The sequence below is a fragment of the Hakea prostrata genome, chromosome 4 (assembly GCF_041222555.1).
Source record: "Hakea prostrata isolate BN-2017 chromosome 4, UWA_Hpros_2, whole genome shotgun sequence".
Taxonomy (NCBI): domain Eukaryota; kingdom Viridiplantae; phylum Streptophyta; class Magnoliopsida; order Proteales; family Proteaceae; genus Hakea; species Hakea prostrata.
The window spans coordinates 33514344-33521665 of NC_142603.1; the positions used below are offsets into that span (position 1 = coordinate 33514344).

The following is a 7322-nucleotide window of genomic DNA, read 5'->3' on the forward strand; positions in this document are numbered from 1 at the left end:
AAGGAATTGAGGGCCTTTCACTTATCCGAATCAAATGAGATTTTAAACACATAAACTATAACTTACCTAGCATGGAGAAATGCCTTCAAATCATGTCTAACCATGCCCTAAGGTCATCAACCAATCTTCTCTTCATCAAGATGCGTTTCATCTCCAAATCAGACAAAGTTTTCAAATAGGAAATTCCATCATCAATTTTCTATGGTTTGGGTTCAAACACCATGTCTTCAACTGAGATGGCCCACAAGCCTTCTTCCTTCACTTCAGGTCTTTGGATCTACACTAAGGGAGAGGTCCGAATTCGACTTTCTAGGATCTTCTAAACCTATCCACACTGAACTCTGAGTCCCACTTATAGATCTAATATCCACAAGTCACTTCTTTATCCAAAAATAGACAGGGTATCTAGGCTAGGTTTAGGGCTGGATTTCACATTAGCTCCTCCTCTACAAATTTACTTCCTACATTTCCAATGTCTTTTGCCTACAACAAGTATAAATGAGGCCCATAAACTTCCATTTAGATTTTTCTTTGACCCCCATTTATAAATGTAAATTCCCACAAGTGCAATTTGAGATCTTGAATTACTTGTTCCTAGTGAGTGTTTCCCTAGTCTACATCGAACTTGATAGAACTACAGAAATCATGTTCCTTTATAGCCCAGTAGTGTTGCAATGGCATTAAACTTTTGGAAAAGAAGTTGTAGTATCGAGGCTTTACTACCAATTTCATTTAATTGCAAACTAAAATGTGTTTCTCGCTAACAGACCAACCTCTGTCTTCCACATGAATCTTGTAAAGGATAAGCTTAGAAATACAAGAATTTTAGAAACATAGAAATGGCAAATAGCATTTAAGGGATGAACTCAAATAGTTAATCAAATCTGCCTATAGGCCCATTTCTTTGCTAAATCAGGGTGTTTGAAACCTTCTTAAGCCTCTTTATCCCAATCCTGCAACTGATCAATGATAGGTTTTTCTTCCATTTAGTCTAGATTCGATTCACATTTTCAAACCTGGTTTTTATTTAATTATTATTCCAAACCAAAATCCTACCCCTAGAACCCATACTAAATATAGCCTAGAGTTTCACAATAGTTACAATTTGAAACTAAATCTAATAAATTCCTAAAAATAAGTCTCAATTAAAAAGGACGACAAAGTTAGGAGAAAATTTAAGAATTTATTAGATTCAATTCCTAATTGGGTTCTAATTCTGACACTTGGATAATTAACTGCCACTTGTCACAATCCTAGATAGGAATTACAGGGAATTGCAGGTGGTGGGAATTATAGAGGATTAAGGGTGTCAATTGCGTAACGAAACTGTTTAACCGTACCGAACCATGCCGTCTAAAACCGCACCGTATCGTACAATTCAAAATCGGTACGGTATGTACCGAAACCGAATTTCTTCGGTACAGTTCGGATTTTAGGTATTCATACCGTTGGTATATACCGAAACCGTACCGAATTGGTACCATACCATATTAAGGGATATAAATGGTAATTTTACAATTAAAACACTTTACCTTTAGCCTATCCCTAATTCCCTATTTCAGTTTTTCGTTTCATCATTCACTCATCTTCTTAGATTTACTTGTTTTGTCTTTATTAATTAGATTTACTTGCTTTATCTCTGTTAATTTCAAATTTTATTGATTGGTTGATCACAATTTCATTAGGATCTTAATGAACTAATAACAAAAGTGGCATAAGTTCATTCGTACCAAAATTGTATCATACCAGATAGTTTAAACCGTTTTTCTGTACTATACTGTTTAAATTCGGTACGGTATGGTTTTGGTTTTCGGTATTCAAAGTTGATACCGTACCGAAACTGGGGTTAACATCCTCTGCGGTGCTCTAAGTAGCGGCCATCCAGCGGCCGCTACCCAATGAGCGCCACGTGGTCATCAATAGATCCTGATCATTAATTTTTAAATATATGTTTTTAATTGTAAACTGATAAAAATAAGCCGGTTCACACCAACCCCGAATCATGACTCAAAAAAATCAAAAGAAACCCAAAATGCCTCTCGTCTATACCCTCTCTTTCTCTTCGTCGTCGCCGGAGTTGCTTCTTTTTTACTACCTTCGTTGCTTCCTACTAATCCATTTCCTTCCTCCTTATCTGATTCTGCTCTCTTATGGTCCACATACTCTTGTAAAAGTTCCAATTGCCTTATCTGCTTCAATTTGGTTTTGAAATGAAAACTGAATCATCCAAATATTTAACGATGAAATCTGACTTGAGAAGAGAAAGGGAAGAAACGGAGACGCATGATTTGGGTGCCGTTCTTCTTGATTTTGAACACAGCTGGGGATACTCAAGAATCATCCAAATATATAACAATTTTTTTCTTTTCTTTTTGGGACCTGAATTTTGAGGAAGGAATCGATCAATTACCCGGTTGCCGCTGTTCATGTTAGATTCCATTTGAAATCCCAACCTCTAAAACAATTAACCCATCTTTTCATTGCGGGCTTAAATTTATATGTAGATTAAATGCGCAAGGTTCTCAGAACCGAAGAGAGAAGGCAACGTGAAGTAGGACATTGTTTCTTTGTTTCCTTGTTTGGAATGTTGTATCCTCTTCGACAGCTTCAAAATTAATAGCTTTCTTTGTTAAATAAATTGAAAATGGAGAATCTTAATGTGTAAACAAAGATGTGGGAGTAGGAGAGCACTTTCACAATCAAGCTTTGGATCTTCCGTGTAACATCTCTTGTTTGAGGCTGAGTCAAGTTCAAGATTTTTTTTTCTTCTTCTTCCCAAGGAAAACAAGATAGGCAAGTTCATCTCCGACATCTTCATCGGCCGGTGATCACAATGGCGGCGACGTTGTGGGAAGAGAGAATCGATTAGGTTTTTTTTTAATCATGGTTGGGGGTTGGTCCGGTGAACCACCTTATTTTTATCAGTCCAAATTAAAAACATATACTTGAAAATTAATGATCAGGATTGATTGATGACCACGTGGCGCTCATTGGGTAGCGGCTGCTGGATGGCCGCTACTTAGAGCGCCGCAGAGGATGTTAATCCACCGAAACTGTACCGATTGACACCCTTATAAGAGAACGTGAACCATGTTCTCCTTTCTATAAATAAAGGCAAACCTAACCTTAAATGTAAATTTGTAATCTGCAATTCTGCAAAATTCAAAAAGGTTCAATTTTTCTTCTCTATCTGTTTTACCTTCACTGAAATGATCCAACAATCTAAAGATCCAAACTGGCAGATCTTGAGATTTCAGTGATTCATCCTGCATAAGTGTCTCCCCAAAAATGCTTCTTCGTGATTTCTTTCTATCTCCAGCCACATAAATGATTTTGTCACCCAAAGACGCAAGAAAAGCAATTCGTCAAATTTGGACTTCAAAGCATTTGATATTTTTAGAATTTTTCATGATATTTGAAGTTATCGGCAATTTATTGCCGATTTTTGGTAAATCTTGTATCCTTGTACCATTTCGTATCACTAAGCTCCGAAACGGCTAAATATTGCCATTTTTCCTTCCTTGGACATGCCACGCTGAGAATTACTGCTTTCGCATATATGGAATTTGGATCTCAAGCATAAAAACTGATATTCAGTACCAAAATAATGGGATTAACACCGAAAACATGCTGTGCTGAAGTTATTGCTTTCGCATACATGGATGGATATCTGATTTTTCACATGTATCTGATCCGATACTTTGTCTCTGGACATGCTATCTCGAGAGTTGTTGCTTTTGCATTCATGGGGAGATCCACCACATGCACAGTCTTGAGTTCTCATACGTGGCTGACTCCATGTTTGAGTGATTCCTTATCCATTCGAAAGACTATTATATCCTCAATATGACCTCGTTGAGGATGCTTATAAATACTTGTGGCTGGAGAATGCTTCCAACACAACACTAGCAACGTTTAAGGTTTCTTGAAAATAGTTGTAGCTTTCAAAGATGAAAATCTCTCCAAAAATTTCACTCCATTTGAGCTTTTGTATCCTCTTCATTTTTCTTTTTATGTTGCCTCGGATAGTTCTGTCCAGACCTTTTAACCAGCAACCTTTCAAGTCCTTCCAGCTATTGGAAGGATGTCGCAAGGGCCAAAAGGTTGAAGGGCTGCATGAGCTCAAATGGTATCTCAAGAGGTTTGGTTACTTGAGTTATCCTGATAAATCAAGCAACAGCCTCAGCCATGCAGACGACGATGAATTCGATGATCTTTTGGAAGCTGCAGTAAAGACCTACCAGCTCAATTACAATCTGAAGGTCACAGGGAGCTTAGACTCAGCAACAGTGAAGCTATTGATGTTGCCAAGGTGTGGTTTCCCAGATATAATCAACGGAACAAATTCAATGATGCGATCCAATAACAGCGACATACGTTCCTATTACACCTTCTTTCCAAACGGGCTTAAATGGCCAGATTACAAGCGCAACCTCACATACCGATTTAATTCCAGTGCCCAAGTAATTGCAGTTGAGGATATGCAGTTTGCCTTTTTAATGGCATTCCAATCATGGGCTCGAGTAACCAATTTTAAATTCACACAAGTAGCAGAAGATGCCAAGGCTGACATAGAAATTGGATTCCATCGCGGAGACCATGGAGATGGCCTTTCATTTGATGGAAAATATAATGTATTGGCGCATGCCTATGCACCAACTGATGGAAGGACCCATTTTGATGCTGATGAGACTTGGAGCATTCATCCAGACAAACATGTGGAAGACTTGGAATCAGTTGCTGTGCATGAACTTGGACACCTTCTAGGGCTTATGCACAGCCCACATGAAGAAGCCGTCATGTATCCTACCATGAACTATGGTACCGTACGTAGACTTCTCAGCAACGACGACATGGACGGAATTCAGACCTTGTATCCTATATGAGAAACGAATATGAAATAAAGCAAACTATATTTACCGTTGAAAATAAGGCCTGAGAGTGATAAATAAGGGGAAGATCTCTCTTTCCTCTTACGTTAGGGGACGTATTGTATTATACCGGATAAGAGATTTCCTAACACTATTCTCTTACATTAGCTGTTTTTCAATATTTCCCTCATTTTTGGATTTGAGGTTCATCGAGCCAGCTTGCGCGCACCACGACTACATCTTCAAGGCGTTTTTTATATAATTAATATAGGTGGGACGAATCGCCCCTGGCTCCAAGGGGATTCAAACTCTGTCCTCCTATGTGGAAGCGTTGGTCTTTTGCAAACTGAGCCACGCCTCAAGGTTAATATTTCCCTCATTGCTTACTATTGCAATTCAAAAGTCTACGTCCTCCACTCATTTTGGGAGAAAAAAATTTATACCGCACGTGATTTGACCCTTTGCCTGTGTCAAACTAAAAGCAAAACTCTCTATTTTACGAAATCCAAAAAGAAAAAGTCAAATTCCTATACGTTAAAAAGGAGAATTTTATTTTTAAATTATATATGTATGAAGCATCCAACTGTCTGGATTAGAATTTTTACTCTACATATGGGTGGAGGATCCAAACTTTGAATTCCACTGTCCCTACTCTAGATTTAGTTTTTTTTTTTTTTCACTACATTCCATAGATTCCACTGTCCCTACTCCAAAATTGTACACATGTATGTATATTACATAAGAGCCTGTTTGGTTACATGAGTCTGGAGATTTCGAACATCTAGAGATTTCAAATCTATGAAGTTACAATTTATAAAATTAGATGTTTGGTTGTGGAATGAAATCTGTGGATTCATCCTAAAAACCTATTTAATCGACATGATTTTTGTGAATGTGCAAATGTATAGCTTTTTCGAAATCTCTGGATTTTACCCCTTACCTATAAATCTACAGATTCACGTTTTTAGAGTAAAAAGGTGAATCTCTAGATTTCATGAATCTAGAGATTTTTACAACCAAACGGGTATAATTCTTAGATTCATGAATCCAGAGATTTGAAATCTCTGGATTCATGTAACCAAACAGGCCCTAAGGGAATGTATGAGAATCTTTCCCTTGACTATGTATCCTTCTATTTTTATTTTTTTTTATTACTTTTCATTTCTTCACATATTATTTTTGGGACATTCTTGACATTTTAGTTATTGTTTTAACAATATTCTTGCATATTTAGTTACCTTAAAAGAAATCTTTCCTTAAATTTTATACCACCCAGACAATTTTATTTTTCTATTCTTTCTTTTTTGGACAAGAGCTTTCTATATATGGGAGGGGAATATTACTATTATAAGTGCCCCCGAATGAGTGCGAACCTAGACCTCCATGTGGGATATTGGACTTTTAACCACTCTACTAACTCACCATTGGCAATTTCTTATTATTTTTCATTGTCCAAAAGACTAGTCCTTTCTGCTGTCTACAAGAAAGTATTGAAGTTTAGTTAGTTGTCTAAGATTCCAATTTTTTAATTTTAATTTTCTATTCTTTCGTTTTTGGACAGAAGCTTTCTAAAAGATTAGTTTTTATTTTTTCACTAAAATCTAAATAATTTCGTTCTGGCCCTATAAAATTAGTCTATTAGTTGACGTTAACGTCCAGGAAAAAGAAAATCATCAAACTTTTAGCACTCATTCCTCCTCCTCTTCTTCTTTTTATTTTTATTTTTATTTTTATTTATTATTAATCTTCTGAAGTATATTGAGCGTCCAAATTTTTTTTGTAGGTGTCAAAATAGTCCAAAGTATCAGTTTCAAAAAAAAGAAAAAAGAAAAAAGAGCCTTAAAGATTCGTTACTCTTTTCTTTTCTAAAATATAAATTAATTTCGTTTTCTTGGACCTATAAAATTAGTATATTAATTGACATCCAGTAAAACGTAAAAAAAAAATCTGTTAGTACTCTCCTAGTCTCCATTACCTTTATTTATTTATTTTTCCCATTGCCTGTACCAATATTTGATGGGTTATTCTCGCAATTTTGGTTATTAATGTCAAATTATTCTTTAGAAAAAAATCTATTAAATTCTATTCATCCCCCTAATATTTCTCCTTCCCTAAATATAATATCTCCTTTCTATAATTATTCGAATTTGCTTCCCCTCATCCAACCAAAAAAAATATTAATAAAAAAAACTTTTCCTTCTTTGAGTCTTCTATATCATGCATGGCCTCTTTCCCTCTTCAACTTTTTATGGCTGAAATAACTTTCTTTTTCTCCACTCCTCCATATCTTGGCCTCTTTCTCCTCTTTACATTATTTTGGTAATAAATATTAATGGAGCCGAATAATGGCAATCATAGATTTTTCATTCTCTAGTTCTTTAGTTGATCTAAATTCGATCCTCATTCTTTATTCTTAATGGCTCAAAAGACCAACTTAAAATTTTTCATTTG

The 7322-nt window shown here is 35.9% G+C and overlaps 1 pseudogene; it reads left to right on the plus strand.

The window, feature by feature from the left end:
* Positions 1-3992: 3992 nt before the first annotated feature.
* On the plus strand, positions 3993-4929 carry LOC149018709 (metalloendoproteinase 2-MMP pseudogene; annotated as a pseudogene).
* Positions 4930-7322: the final 2393 nt, after the last annotated feature.